Source organism: Anastrepha ludens, chromosome 5, assembly GCF_028408465.1.
Source record: "Anastrepha ludens isolate Willacy chromosome 5, idAnaLude1.1, whole genome shotgun sequence".
NCBI classification, from domain to species: Eukaryota; Metazoa; Arthropoda; class Insecta; order Diptera; family Tephritidae; genus Anastrepha; species Anastrepha ludens.
Genome location: NC_071501.1, coordinates 65,801,769 through 65,819,193, shown reverse-complemented (window position 1 = coordinate 65,819,193; position 17,425 = coordinate 65,801,769).

The window sequence follows — 17,425 nt, the reverse complement described above, 5'->3', positions numbered from 1 at the left end:
TTTAGCAAATCAAAGTTTTAGACCTTAATTTTTCTAATGGAAGCTTATACATTTGTCTATCTCCATATACATATGTATCTACATATATATTTACATGTAGACATACATATTCATATGTAATAAAATGTATATATTCATACACTTTACTGAAATCGGTTCAATCAATCGGAGGATAAAGCAAATTACAATTTCTATGAAATTTAAAATTTTCACTCATAGATACATCACAATTATGATTATGTGTTTAAAGATTGACGTAAGCGATGAAAAGACAAATTTCAGTACGCATTGATTTTTTGTTACCTTGTATTACGGACGCGTATATACACGAGTACTGGGTTGCCCATATTCGACGGTCCCATGTGTTTTTTTTAATCAAAGAAAAACACAATTTTTTTGATGTTGACGATAATAATCATTTTATTTGGTTCAAATAGATTTGTTGACATCACTTTTTGAACATGATATCTCTCAAATGGCCGCCTTGAGCCTGTACGGCGTATTGTGCCCGTTTTACAGCATTTTCCATAGTTTTAGCTAACATTTCGGCTGGAATAGCGGCTATTTCCTCCCGGATGTTGTTCTTGAGCTCTTCTATGGTCTTTGGCTTATTAATACCGATAAACCGTTGATTTTAAATATCCCCACAAGAAGAAGTCAGGTGGCGTTAAATCGGGCGAACGCGGTGGGCAGTCAAAATCGCCATTTTTCGACATCAAACAACGAGGAAACAATTTCTTCAAAAAATCGATTGTGGTGCGAACTGTGTGTGGTAGAGCGCCGTCTTGTTGAAACCAGAACTGTCTCATACGCTTTCGACGCGATAACGCTCCTGATTGACGGTAACAGCTTGACCATCTTCATTTTCGAAGAAAAACCGCCCAATAATCGTTTTCGCACTAACGCCGCACCAAACAGTGTCTTTTTCGTTGTAAAGAGGTACCTCTTGAATTTCGTGAGGATTTTCAGTGGCGTAAATACGGCAATTTTGCTTGTTTACCGTCCCATTCAATAAGAAATGAGCCTCATCGGACATGATGATTTTGTTCTTCTTCTTTTGACTTCTTTTGTTGGATGTAAATTTCAACAATTTGGGAGCGCTCGCGTGGCGTGTACTGTTCCATGGTAAAAATCTGCTTGGACTGACGCTTCCAACGCGGTATGTCATTAAGCGATCTGACGTCTCTGTCAAAAGATACAGGGTTGCCAGATGGGTCCGTCGAATATGGGCAACCCTGTACATATAAAAGACGTTTTTTAACAGCTTGAAAACTTGCAATGATAATATAAAATAGAAATGTTATTGGAATACATTTTTTTTTTATTATAATCTGGTAGATAATTTCAAAGCATTTATTTTTTGAGTATGATATCCCGCATATGTCCGCTGCGGCTAAAAGTTAAATGCGATGCAAATTTTGAAATGCTTGTGTTAAGAAAGGCTAATATCTAATAGCAAATCAAATTATATTATCAGTAATTTTACTGCAATTTTTTCAGTAATCAGTGAAAAAATATTTTTACTGCAATTTTTTTCAGTAATCAGTAAAACAATATTTTTACTGCAATTTTTTTCAGTAATCAGTAAAAAAATATTTTTACTGCAATTTTTTTCAGTAATCAGTAAAAAAATATTTTTACTGCAAATTTGTAAAAGATTACTGGTAATGAAAATTAAAAATATAAAATATTTTTACTGCAAATCAGTAAAAGATTACTGGTAATGAAAATTAAATTGCAATATCAGTAAAATATTATATTTACTGCATTTTTACTGTTACTGCAAAGTGCCCACCTATGATATGTATGTATTTAGTTTGTTAACAGTCACGCGTGATCTGTCAAAAAAACCCTACCTCCAATCTGATTACCCTTTGCTAGTAATTTTAAAAGTTAAATGAAGAACAAAGTGAAACCTTATTAAAGTGGCAGATTATGTGTCTACTCATTTGAATAAAATCTTTTTTCAGCCAGCTATTCCTTCAAATTAGGCAACAAACAGTAGTCCGAGGAATCCGAGGGAACCATGTCTGGAAAATAGGGAAAATGTGAATCGAGTTAGAATCCTATTTCCAGTAATTTTACGACTACAACTACTGAGTCGATAGCTGGTGCGTTGGTGGAAAAAGAAAATAACGCGTATTCCTCGATTCAAACGAATGCGAAATACAAAGAGATTTATGTACCTATCTGGCTGAAGCGTGGCGTGTGTTCTTCCAAGATATTCTACTGACTAAACATAACCTCGATTTTACTCTTTTATTTTTCACGGTCATTTCAAACGACCCTCGTATAATCAAATCAAATACGCTGGCACTCTAATTAAATTGCGAACTATTCCAAATCTAAACCAATACGAGTATGACTAAAAACAAAAATCTCTTAAGAAACAAGTCATAACAGTTTAAAGATGTTAATCTGATCAAATTAACACAAAAAGGTTTTCAATCTCTTTGCTTGTGAACAATAGTTCCGTCTTTGTTGACTGGTATAAGAAAGTGACCAACTTCCCTTTGTTGGTAAATCACTGCAAGGAGCCTTGACCAAAGGAACAAAGATGATCAGAGAACAATTTGTCACTAACAATTAATGCCACTAACTTTACATACTCTGAGACAATCTCGTTCTGGCTATGGCTTGTTGTTTAATACAAACCCCATGAAGCCTCCGGGGTCCGTTACATGACAACACTTGAACTATTAAATATATAGTCAAGCTTGGGTAATACTGCTATAGTTTTTATTGGAAGTCTACATACACTCTTTAGCCACTCAATACTAGCATACCAACCGAAGTTTTTTTGTTAACTACATCTTGTTACATCGGTAGCCACGGTGTCCATTGCACATTTGTACATACATATGTACACAGATTACCACATGCTGCAACTAAATTGCTCCGTAAATTCGAAGAGAAAAGCTTCTTGCCTACGGTTCAATTTTCATCGACTGACGAATAGCGGTTGGTCTTCGGTTAACCGATGTCAACATTGCTTGGTATGTGGTAACTGATGTGCCAATGGTGCTCACTGGGACAATTTGTCATAGTGCGATAAAAGGCAAACCAACAAATATCGACAACCTGATAATATCATTAAGACATCTGAGCAAGGACAACACGATAGCTCATATGTGTATGTATACACGGGCATTCAAATATTTGTCAGTGGTAAATATGTATTTATGCATGTGTTTAATTTATAGTAGCATTTATGAGCATCCAACTGGTAACAGTGGTAACAAAAAAACATGGCAGACGTTGTGGAATCGCTACTTGCCACATCGAATTGATTACCAATTTACAGGTATTAAAATTGTACGAACACTTTAGCAAATAAGCGTAAAACGTAACAAAGGAGTTACACCAACAACTATTGACCGTTATCACACCTGAAATATAATATAACATATCAAAAAACATTATATTAACGAGTTAATTATATGTATGTATGTAACTAATAGTCTTTTCATTTATCCAAAAAAATTTCCCCTCATTGAATGTCGACATTTTGAGAATTTTGTCATACACCCTGTGAAAACGTTTCGTATACAAATGAGAATAGACCAAGAAAAACTCAACGCTTCTACAATTTATATACTTAATATAATATACATAAATATGTATATTGAGTGTAATGAAATAAAACGATTTACTTCATTATTTATTTTATTATTTTGTGCACAGATAAACAAAAATCAGCGGAATAGCACTCATCCTCCCTTTTTTTAGAGGTCAGAAAATGACAGGCATCGCTAGGCCAAAGTATAACTGTTTAAGAAAAGAAAACAAAAATGTTACAGCTCTGGCGCAGGGCGGAATGAATGCTATTTGCAGCGGCACATTTCTAGTTAACATTAGACAATAAAGTAATCCATAATTGGTGGCGCAAAACCGCGCTGATACGCCCTCCTAATAATACTAATATTGCATTCAAAGATATTCATGTATCAATTATTTTGTTTGTTGGAAAACAAACCTCAAATTGACTCTGTAATGAAGCGCTAAATCCTCATACAAACGCGCAATTATAAAAACTACACATGTTTTTCCCCTTTTCGCGCACACAAGCAACCAACGCGCCCAAGTAGAACAAAATGCAACAAGTAATGCCGCACAGTGGTGCGTTTAACTAATTTAGCCGGACATAATTCATGCCACATTTTGAGATATTCAACACGGCTTAAGCCTATTTTATTTTAAGCTCTTATTTTGAAATTTATTTACATTCTAAACTATTTTTGAAACGGATTCAAGATAAAATTATGCGTTGCTGACAAAACGCCTTTTCTTGAAAGGTTTTATGAACTTTGTTAATATTGCTCAGTGGATATGTTTTATTTGGCAACAAATATTATTATCTCTATATAATGAACAGCTGCATGTGAATAGAAAAAATAACAATTTGCAAAAACAAAGGGTGCCGGCAGTTGTGATAATGATTTAACATGACTTGCCGTTAGCAGACAAAGTGGGTATACAGTTTTTTTCTTATTTTGCCCAATCAGTAGTATACGCTCTCTCAATGATTTCGTAAAGTTGCAAGAAAATGTAGTTATTTATTAAAGTTATTGGGGAATTTCTATAATTAATATTGATAAACAATATTTTATAATACGGTGCATCAATTTATTTTGATGAATCTCATAAAAATATAAGTGAATCGCAACTTTACGAGAAAATGTTTTAGTAGAATGAAAGCTAAAATATTTCAGAATTCCGAAAAGAACAAACACTTGATTAAAAATAAAAAAATAAATAATTGGCGCGTACACTTCTGTTAGGTGTTTGGCCGAGCTCCTTCTCCTATTTGTGGTGTGCGTCTTGATGTTGTTCCACAAATGGAGGCACCTACAGTTTCAAGCCGACTCCGAACGGCAGATATTTGTATGAGGAGCTTTTTCGTGGCAGAAATACACTCGGAGGTTTGCCATTGCCTGCCGAGGGGCGACCGCTATTAGAAAAATGTTTTTATTAATTTTGCTTTCACCGAGATTCGAACCAACGACCTTTCTGTGAATTCCGAATGGTAATCACGCACCAACCCTTTCGGCTACGGCGGAATGGTTGATTACAACCATTAATATTGCATAGCTTCTGACTTACAAAGTGCACTATATACGGATATATGTATATTGGAATCGAATTTGATATCTGTTTTTAGAAACAAAACGCCAGGTTAATTACTTTAGCGTCTGTTAATCAAAAAATCTGTTTGGAAGTCCTTCCGTCAAATAAACTGTGAATGTGTGCACATGTTGTGAAAACCTACATACTAAACTTTCCAAAAATATTAATAAAATTATATGGGATTAGTAGTTCGGAAGATTCACTGGATTAAGTGGAGAAACCTTAAAATATTACTTTTATATTTCCATCACGCATGCATTTCGCAATTTTTAACTCATTGTAATTCGTTCTATTGTATACCTATGTGTATGTATGTATATATGCGCGCCACAAACGATCTATAGTTTAAACAAGTAAAATAAATTGTCCTGTTAACTTGTATGGGCAGCTCCACTGTGCGCCGCGTCAACTAGTCATTCAGCCTTTATGGCGCAAACACAACGATCTTAAAATATCACATTCTGCTAGCATCCTACGAATAACCTTTCATTCATAGCTCGGCAGGTGGGCATCATAAATATCTCTAAGTAGCTTTTTCATGGCACGCTGCTGGAGTTCATAGTAATGCTCGAAATTCAAACTGCGTGGATATCTGCATTTCCTTGTTTTTCCTTGAGCATCGCACACGCCCACACACGTACAAATATACATTCGTGTATGAACATCTCAGGAATTGTTTGTTGCTAGTTGTGTATTTAGATGAAAATTGATTTTTCAAGGAATGGAAACGGCGCGCATTCACCGTATTTAGCGCGAAAATTTTCCTCAAAGGTATGCTCCTGCAGTTTTGACAATTTACCTCTAAACCAAAAGTCAGCGAACATTAGTGCTACTATCAGTGGTGTGTAAATGTTAAATGTGTGTAAATTGTTAAAGCAATTTATGCGAACTAAAAATTATTTGGGTGCGACAAGATCGTCAAAAGCGATCGTGATTATTTGAGTGATTCTTGGCAGCATCTGCTGAGTGTGACATATGTACGTGTACATATACATGTCCATCAAATCTTATTTTTAGATAAGCAAAGATGCTCTAATTTTAATTTATTTAATTGTTGCCGATCTCATTTTTTCCAAGTTTTTTTTATGAATTTACTTATGAGCCATTTACCTACGCTTTAATATTAACTTGTAATATATGATTATTTTCATCTGTGATCAGAAGTGCCAAGCCAACTAAACAGCCATCTATGTGCATATGTATCTATGTATGCATACTGCCCTGCACCAAAGATATAAAATATTCGTAAATTTTCTAAAATGTGCACTCTAACCGGACAAAAGTACAATATTTTCTACCCAACAAAAAAGGGTGAGTGTGGAGGTGCGCACCCAGTATTTTTTTGTGGTTTGAACCCCGAAAACTCGCCTTGGTTGCGCGCATGGTTGTGCGACTTTAATTGTTCAAAAAATTTTAAGTAAATCATTTACGTATTTTTGACGTGACAACGTCTTATAATTCGATTTAGCCGGTTGCACGCACGAAAAAATGCATCGTTATCTTGCTCAATCGTCGTTATCTTGCTCATTCGTCGTTATCTTGCTCAATCGTCGTTACCTTGCTCATGCGTCGTTACCTTGCTTGAACTGCAAGCGAGAGCGCGGAACGAACGACAAAGAGCACAATCGGCCCCCGCGTTCGGCAACGTTCGACATCTGGCTCTCTCCTACTTGAGTGAGCATATATATGTATGTATATGCGCATATGTATATAAATTCAGATATTTGTATTTGCATATGCCTTCTTCCTGTGGGCATGGTAATGAACCATTTCTCTGTTGAGAATAGGACGATGATAGGAAAAGTAGGAAATGAAAGGGGGTGTTTCGAGAGTAATGTGTCTTGAAAAAATCAAATCGATGATGTTGTCTCTTAGTGTTGTTGACTTATTAACGTCTGATGCACAATCGAAATTGAACATATCTTGCATGAATTTGATAAATGTTTCGTCATTTTTCTATATCCATACTAAATATCTATCAAACAAATAAAATTAAAATTTTATGACGTTGTCACGTTAAACTATCAGTAAACCGACTTTACAGACAACCTATTTTTTTATTCATTTATTATATTTAATTATATTTAACTATTCATTTATTATATTTTACTCATTTACTATATTTAAATATGTTTATATATATATATATATACATATATTTTAATACACAATACGGTGACACTTTTTCCGAGGAAATAAAACACTATAATGTGTGTATAATTTAAAGTTTATTAAAAAAAATATTTTTTTGCTGTACTCTCATTGTTTTTAAATGTCCGATTAAGGGTCAATAAATTTAGAGCTGCTTATGCGAATATTTTGGCTTACAGTTATTTGCTCCGAACTCAATTTGGGATAATGATCAATGATAAAATTAAACACAAAACAAATACTGAGCCAATGTCGACCTTTTGGTATAACAAATTTAAAGTAAATTCTTTTTTTCGGTCATTGAAATTAATTTCAGTTATTAATTCATAAATGCATTCCACAAATATATTAGTTTTAGCTTAACTCAAACACTATGCTAAATTACTTTGTAGTCCGAATGTCTGCCAAATTACCAAAAGTAACAAACATTCGTCATTCGCCCGTCAAACCGCAGACCGAGTGACTGACATAAACAGTCAAATCTTTCCTGAATTGAATTCAAGCCTACAATAACATCATACATAAGAAGATTCGAACGCTTAAGCACACCCACCTTTCGAAAGTCATTAGCCCTCGTTCGTATGCGCCAAGCGGTGGCAGGCGGTAAAGTATGTAGTATGTTTACCAGCGCATCGCACCAGGGGCGAGGGTGTGAAAGCAGTGATGGTGTGTGCCCGCTGGCGGTATGATCAGAAGAGCCTTCATATTGATCATTAAACAGGAGGCAGTGGTGGTGGCAGTAGGCGCAAAGACAGAATTCTAAAAAAAAAAATGAAAAGAGAAACACTCGCAGAAACCGGACCCACTGACACCCGACAACAACGTAAATCGAACATTGTTTTAATATCTAAGCCGACACCGCTGAGCACAAACATCTGTTTAAAATGAAATAACGTTACAAAATGCTGCTCCTCCTGCTGTGCATTGCGCCGACACTGAGTGGCCGCTTAGGAGAGGAGCAATGTCGGCGGGGATATATAAAATAAACGAAGCAAGAAGATTAATTTGTTTTCACTACTCTCGCCAGACTGGATGACGGACAACCGTTTTGTTTTTGAATACAGAGGGTCGTATAACATCATCAGTAAACAACCTGTTGTGGTCATTATTCTCCAATTTTCTTTATTTTTATTTCATTATCTAATTTTTCTTATTTTATTCTCACCTTTGCGATGGATGTGAATGTTTTGCTTCTGACAATTACCTACTTTTAATTCAAGAGAGAGAGCTTATCGTAAATTGACGATAGATCATCGAACAAAAATCGCTCAAACACCTCTTTCGTAGCTCTGCAAAACAAAGGAGGCTGAAGTGAGAGCAAAAGTGATGCATTTATCAGGTGAGTGATGCTGTCCCAAAGCGCAGTATTACACTCAGCTAATTGGAAAATATATCGTTTCGGATGTATGCGAATTAAAATCTCATCTTACGTTGCACTGCTTGCGCATTTGTGAACTCAGCATGTGGAGGAAGTCATTAATCATTGAACATTCGGTCGCTTTGCTATTGAGTTAAGTGGGAAGTTTTATGTACGAGTAAAACTCGTTTCATAAAAATGTATCAATTGACTATAAATGATTATTAGAGTTGGGTATTCGGCAGTCGCGTACTTTTCAGCAAACTAATTGAAATCCTTTGCATAGATGTTATATTACAGGCGCTGTTAATACGTACGAGTATAATACCATACGTATAATGAACTTTAAATGTGTGTAAATTTAATTCAAAGTATTAATAAATTGTCCAAGTAGCGTTTATAATTCAAACGCAGCCACCACGAGCATATAATAACTAGATCCTCGTGTGTAAATAATTGCCAAAACGATGCATCCAGATGCCACCCGGCTTTCCAAGCTGCACTTACATACATAGAATAAATATAATTTTTTTTATTTGCTGCACTGGAAAAAATGCCATACGGCTTCTTATGCATGCCAGTCTGCTTGCTCGTTGAGGGCTCATTAGCATAGCAGTTGTGCATGACAGTGCTTTGAAGATGCTTCAGTGTCGCAGCCACATTATTACTTTATTGAGCAAATAGTGGTACGAGTACTGCCGTCTTGTCTATTAGCGCATGCGAATGCATTTGCATGCGTGTGTTGCGGTCTCCCTCAATGCGTGAATGGAACGCTTTAAGGAAACTTTTCAATTGCCTCAACTTTCCAGGAAAATAACAAAGCGCATTAAATTGCATTTGTTAAGGTTTTATATTTACATTGTAAATGTTTTATTTGATTTTTAACCATACCAAAAATAAAATAAAAATCCATAAACATGATTTTGCATATTTCGATGGTTTTCCTTTATTTTAATATCTTTTGAACCGATTAAGTTAATTAATAATAATTGATATATTTTAATGCATAGCCTTCGCAAACCTATAACATTTTTGTGAAAACAGCCAACCCAGACTGTGTCAGTGCGACTTTTTCTTTGTTCCTTTTCACAGCTATGTACGAGTATGTAGAGTTGCTCAACTGGATATGCCTTAGTACCACGGTGGAGAGAATTCAGTCCGTTAACCGACTCTCAGTAATTTTGAACAAAAAATTGTTGTAAAATATCATAAGTTAGAAAAATCAAAATTCAATAATCTCCTTCTCCTGACTTGGGGAAGTTGAAAACTTATTATTCCCCGACGCATCCTATACCTACTTTTTCTTTATTTTTGATATTTTCTTGCTGAATAAACAGTATTGCAATATAATTTATTGGCTTAAGGTACTTGACCACCTTATAAGTTTCAAAAAATTAAATTTTTTTTTTTTACATTTTTTCAATCCTTATACTTTTAAAAATCATCACCTGAAACTGTTCTTTTAAATTCGAATTCTAACAAAGTGAAATCAGTGAAAATGTGCAGGCGCATCCTGCACTCATTACTTGCTGACTCAGCTGAAAGAAAATAGCAAGTTTTAACTTTAAACGCGTTTTTCCAGAAATTACTTTTTTTCGAATGGCGGACACTTTATCTCCGAAACTGCTTAGCCGATTTTAATGATTTTGGTCTTGTTTTATTTGTTAAGATGTTTTGTATGCCAATTTACCACATTTTGCAAAAAAAAAGTTAATAAAGTATTGCTTTTTAAGCATAACATTGTGAAAAACAGGGGTGTTTTCTTAACTTTTTTTCAAACATCCGCCATTTTTTTATTATTTTTTTTTTTTGTCAGTTTGTGGTAAATTCTCACGCAAGGAACCTTCCTTTTGAAAATTTTGTTTCTCTCTTTTGTTTTAGAATTACCATTTCTAAGATTAACTGTCCGCCGCAAGACATGATTTTCTTCAGGCCTCGACTTTGGCGCCTCCTGGATATATATTATGTTAAAAAAAGAAATTTTAATAAATCAATTTTTTTTTGTATTATATAAGCTCTAAATAAAAATAAAAAAAAAAATTTATTTTAATATATTATACAGAACATGAAAAAAAAATTATTTAATATGTTGTACTTTTTAGCTTTCCAAGGTGGTCAAGTACCTTAAAACATCAACCTTGCACTAACTTGAATATTTACTTTCTTCATTTCAATTTTTCAGTCTTAATTCAATAAAAATGTCTGTAAAATACAGAAATGTATGGGTGTTGTAGCAGATACGCAAATACGAACAGTTTTCGCAAATTATTTTTGGTGCCTTATTTCTAGCTGCCCGCCACTTCAGATTCATCAGCCCACAGATTGGCATTACTACCAAGTACTCGAACGAATTCCTGGACACGCTCTCACATAAAATGAGAGAGTTTCGCTTCTAGTCATGTATGTATGGTCTGAATAACGACTGATTGAAAGTAGGACGTAAAAAAACGTATAAAATGAACGGTCATAAGTCTGCTGCCGTATCCCCTATGACGTGGCAGCCGAGTTACTCTCACAATTTTGTTTCGGATGGCCAAATCTTGTAATCTATCATCCTTGCCTTAGTACAACGCAATGGTCTCCTAAGTCTAACCTAAATGTGAACAAAAATTAAATATAGGAAAAACTGACTGGAAAGTTTACAATAAAAAATTAAAAGCTATACTGCCAAAGAGAGCCCCCAAAGACCCCACTACATGTGGGAACTGGATAAATTGGTTAATTAGGTAACTAAAGCAAGGAACAGCTCCTTAACAGCTAGTTGTCCGGTTGTTCAACTCAGAGGGAAGTCTAAACCACTTTGGTGGAACAATCCAGAACTACTATGATACAAAGCAAAGCAACTGCAGCCATCACTTAAATTTAAAGAATAGCAGGCAAACAACTCAACTTATTCCTTATAGTCAGCTAGACCATGATCACAATCCATTGTTTCCAATTTAGCCTACTCCCACACGCTCATTTACACCTAAAAGTGACCTAGCACTTGCTGAGAATCGGAGGAATATCGAAATATACGGATGTACGTACATACGAAAATTGTTTGCTGACATCGATATAATTTTCTTAATCCACACAAACTTTGTATTCTCCACTGACTGATTTTCTTTAAAAACCAACAGGACTCACATCATGTCGAGCAGTCAATAGGAAATTTTGATCCACAAACATATAATACCACCAATTAAAATAGTATTTCGCTATGCTGCTTATCTACTGAATAAGAGTATGTATGTATATACTCGTTTATATATTATATATATAAACAACCTCTATGCGGTAGTTGAGGTGTCTGCTTGGATAGTTAGACAGCTCGCGCGCACAGAAGAGTTAATCACATTCGCTGCGCTACGTAGAGGGGAAATTCTACTCACTTGGAAAAACAATTGTGCCTGTACTACTGTTAAAAATTAAATACAAACATGCAGGCAATACAAAGAATATAAATACATATTTGTAGGCGGTTTTGTAGATGGGCGGAAGGGAAAGCCTACCACAGCTTTGAGCCTACCTAAAACATAAAGATACGTTTATAAATGTTGTTCAATAAACCGACCTTTCGTTGTTCCATTTTAATGCGATTGTCTTTGGTAATGGATTTAATCATGGCAAATAAACGTTTAAGCGCATGAAAATTTTAGCAAAATATTTGCAAAAGTCAAAATCTACTGTAATACAAAACTGCACAAGGGATATTGAAGGGATACGTTTAGTTGTCCTAGTTTCTGCTAACGCCTCTAAAATTCTTAGTAATTGTGTTTGATTATATGCTGTTGTAAGTACGTATATGTAGGTGTGAAACCATTTCAGTTTGCATAGTATTTGAACCGAAAATCAAATAAGATAGAAATAGAGCAGGTAAGACTACATTTTAAATATTTGTTTTTGGGACAACGGATTTTCTTCTGCATATTTTTTTTTTAGAGTAAATATGTATGTAGGTAAATGAGCACACATGAGTGCCATATGCGGCCTTCTGCATACTTTTTTTATCTATCTCGGCGACTTTAACACACCTCAGTCACTTGTGTCAATTTGAAAAACATGGGTTAATTTTGGTGTTATTTTTCAATATGTTTTGATATGATTTCTATAACTTCTCTTACTTTTCTTTTTTCTTATTTTTTTATAAGGTGAAACAAATTAACATTCTTTCTCAGGGACTGAAGCGTTGACATACTCTTAAAAATAAAATTAAGTACCCCTAAGAATGCCTTTCAAACATATTTCTTAATTTCTTCAACTGATATTTCAGACAACTACAAAGATATTCAGAGGGAGGCACCAAATTTGCACAAGTTCGTCTAAGACTTGGTTTAACCATTCGGTATCATATTCAAAATGCATAAAACAATTCCCCATAGCGCCAAACCGCTAAAATTCAATTAAAATTGATTGAAGAAAAACGATTTGGTGAGTGTGTTGGGTGTACCGTGAAAAAAAGTGTTGGACAGCTGACTCGAATTCCATTATGTTCCGACAGTTAATTAAGGGAAGTTTAGTCACATATATACATATGTAGACTAAAGAGCACCACTCACAGTAAAATTTCACATTTTTCAAGAGGATTTTACGCCTCTCATCTTGCCTCCTCAATCGCCTGCTCCCAACCTAATCGAGCATGTTTGGTAGAATTGTCCAGACAACGCTATCATTTTACCTCCTCAATCGCCTGCTCCCAACCTAATCGAGCATGTTTGGTAGAATTGTCCAGACAACTAAAGAGTAAAATTATTCGGAACTCAAGCGAACTGAAGGAAGCTCTGAAAACCGAGTGGTACAATATTTCATCAGATATTTGTGAAAACTTTATAGAATCCATTCCATGACGTTTAAATGCTGTAATAAAGGCCAAAGGATTAAAATCTAAATACTGATTATATAGTTTTGTATTATATAATATTTTAAAGACATTGAATTTTGTACGATTATTCGTTTCAACATAAATTCTATGGCTAATAATCTTTGTTTGCCAAGTACAATACATAAATGTTGAATGTAAATACATATTTATTTATTTTATTTATTTTTATGAATAAATGGAGTAGGCTCTAAGTAAATTTAATTTAATTTAATTACAGTTCCGCAATTCTATTTATTTTAATGTAAAACAGTGAATGCATGAGAGCATTACCTTTTGTAAATATTTTTGCACTAAAAATCTAAATGTCCATAGCAACTCTGTAATCATCGAAAAATTGGTTAATACGAAAAATATTTTGAGCGCTTTTGTAACAATCCATGGTTTCTAAAATTACAAATTGTGTAAGCTTCGCAAATCTAAGTGTTTATTTCCTCGGTTACAAATAATGATAATAGAGAATGATAGACAAATATGGCTTTACTGGAAATAAACCACTTTTCAAAATGAAGTAACATCATAATACACATAAAAGCAAGTGTCCTGCTCCTACCGAAAAGTCGCTCAAAATGTTTTGTAATTCTGTTCTTGTAATTCCGTTGCTTTTAGCCTCTCCGCCTGAAAGTATGCTTTGAAAAATTTTAGTACACCTAACAGTACATATATTAATATGTAGAGAGAATGTTGAGCGGTTGACCGATTTTTTGAGCACCAGCATACATTCTGCGTTCGATGTAAATTTGTTATTTATGTATGTACATATATATTTACATCCATATATATATGTATATGCGTTTGCGATCTTGCGCGGATATTAGAATGATTTTTTATATCACTAACTTTTGTTTCAATTCTCGCTTGAGACCTCGAGTAACCTGGTGTGCTAAATTTTTCAGTGAATTTCTTTAAGGAATTATTTGTGCATCTTACTTATCTTTATATAAAAACAAAACAAACAGTTTAGCAAAATGCCGTTGCTATAATTGGCCTTCAAGGAAAAGAAAATTTTTGTCATCAATTCATAAGTTTGGTAAGTGGTGTTTTAGCGTCGGTGTTCGCCGCTACTGTCGGTGGCGTCGGGTAGAAACAAACGTTTAATGGCGGCAGCGATGCCCTCGCTGTTAGCCAACGAAAGTGATTTTGAGGACTTTGCGGAAAGTAAGGCGCGTAATTTAGGACAAATTATGAAGAGGAAAAATATACCTGATCGCGTGGGCAAGGTGCTTCAAGCGGGCGGGACTGGTTCAAATGAAGAGCCAGTAAGCGCAATATCCCAATATACAGCAACCTACAGCAGCCTCTCTGAAAACGTCAGTAACCTGAGCCAGGGGCAAGCAGGGTGCTCCAACCCTACAAATACAACACCAAAGCAACAGAGTCAAGACGCAAAAAATGCAAACAAACCAGGTAATAGAGACCCAATAGAATATCCAAACGACCATACAGGTCCAGCCTTTGTTCTCGTAAACGTGGCAGAATGCGAACTGTTTAAAAATCAAAAAATTAGAAGCGGAATGGGGCTTTGTCAGCACATTCGCCACTTAAATATTAAAAACATTGATTTAATTGAGGCTGTGGGAATCTCTTTATATAAAGTGTTTTTCTTAAATGTCAAGGCAGCCAACAACTTCAAACGAAAGCATTAAAGCCATGAAACTCAAGCCCTTTATCCCGAGATCTGCCATTGAAACATATAGAGTGATCAGAGGAGTTGCACTCTATCTATCAGAAGATGAAATACGCAAAAACATTTAATCTGAAATGAAAGTACTCTCAGTGTATCGTTTTCAGCGCAGATCAGCTGACGGAACCAATTTTACGCCAACAACAACGGTAAAAATTGGCTTCAGTGGAGGAACAATCCCCAAAAACGTTATCCTAGAATATTCTAGATTTGGTGTAAGCCACTTTTTCCCCCCTGTGCGTCAGTTCTACAATTGTGGCAGGCTGGGCCACACACTAAAAGGAAGCTGCTCAGGCAAGAGATGCCTGCAGTGCGGCAAGCCTAATGGTTGCAGCCCCAAACCCCCCCCACCCCCCCCCCCCCCCCCTGCAATGTAGTAAAATGCATCCTTTATGGTGAGGCTTCTCATGGCTCAAACAATAAAGCCAAATGCAATGTGTGGAGAAACGACAACGATATTAACGAAATAAAAACGATTAAAAAAATCTCCAGAAAGGAGGTATTGAAAACATACTTTTCGTCCACAAACCAATTTAGCCTCCTTCAGGATGAAGAAGTGGATTTCCCTTCGCTCTCTCCTGCAAGTGACACAGCCTTTGACAGTGACATTGTTGGTAATCAATAGCTCACCAAGCGTAGTTTTAGTAATATAGTCAAAAACCAACATATCCCTAAGGAACCAATTCAACCGAAGGCTAAGTATACGGGGGCCATACCCAAGGCCACCAGCACACCCTGTTCCGAAAGAGAGGGATACGTGGTCAGCTTCCAGCTGGAGAAAGTTCTCCTTGAGGTGCTGAAACTGGCCAGGGCTGTCTTTGTTAAATTGCAGGATGAGGATGTCCTGCAGCAGTTGGCTTCTTTATACAAAATAAAGAACAAAATCCTCATCGATAGTGACATTGCTCTAGTGAGCCAAAGAAAGTTGACTTCCTACAATGACCTCGATTCGAGTATTACAATATAATTGTCAATCACTCAAAGCAAACGGCGACAGCATTGATTATTATATCAATAACAATGATGTCGACGTATGCTGCCTCAGCGAAATCTTCTCATTTCAAGTGTCAAACAGTAGAAAATTTTTGAACTTGAAAATCTGCAAGAAAAGCAGAGCGGACGGTTATGTTGCAGTGGCCATAGCCATACGAAAAAACAGCAAATTCAAAAGAGCGGCATATCAAACACGTCAAGACATCTTAATTATCAAAACAAAAAACCTAGTCCCCAACTTGACCTTCGTATCAGTCTACTTCCCGCCCAGTATCTCCACTGGTGACTTTTAAATAGAAATTGAAAGGCTTCTAGGGTTCTTAGAAGGCTGCCAAAATGTTATCATCGCGGGTGACTTTAATGCTAGAAGCAAATTGTGGGGTGATACATTAGACAAAGGAAAAGGTAAAAAGCTAGCTAGTCTCATTCTCGGTTCAAAATTTGTATGCTTAAATGATGACCGTTTAAAAAAGACTTAAAGAGTTCAAACGGATCGGTGTTAGACCTTACCCTTGTTAGCCTAGCCAAAAATTGTACTTGGAGAGTCCTCCCCTTTCCTCTCGGAGGCAGCCACCATCTCCCAATCGTTTTGGATATTGAAACGGTTGCGAAAAAACAAGTTAAATTTATCGCCAAAAAGAAACTCCTTCTTGCCTTACAAGATGCGAACTTCGGCCCCTGCTTTGAAAATATTGGGAAGGTTTTCAAAGAGGAGGTGAAGGCTGCCCCCTTTCTTCTAAAGGACAAGATGGCGCCCAAGCCTTGGTGGAATGATGCCCTTGCTAAATCATATCGGTTAATTGTAGCGACCTTCAAAAACAGTAAACAACTCCCAACGCCGGAAAATCTTGATATTGCCCTGCAACGCAGGGAACAATGGAAATCCGATGTAAAAAAAGCGTAAAAAAAGCAAAAAAAGAAAACTTTGAGAATAAAATTGATGAGATCAATCACAACTCAAACGCCACTGAAGCTTGGCGCTTTGTTAAATGCCTGGAGGGGTAAATGAGTCATCTTCCGATTATAGTTGGAACGATGACAAAAATAGGGACACTGCCATGAATGACTCCTTTCTTTCCAAAGAAATAAAAGAGTCATGGAGGGAGATCAAGATTGTACCGATACAAAAAAAAAACAAGATATGTCCGACTACAGAAACTTCAGGCCGATTTCGCTTATTTCGGTGTTCATCAAAACAATCAACCTCATGATCAAAGGACTTACTTACTTACCTAGGTGGACATAACAACCC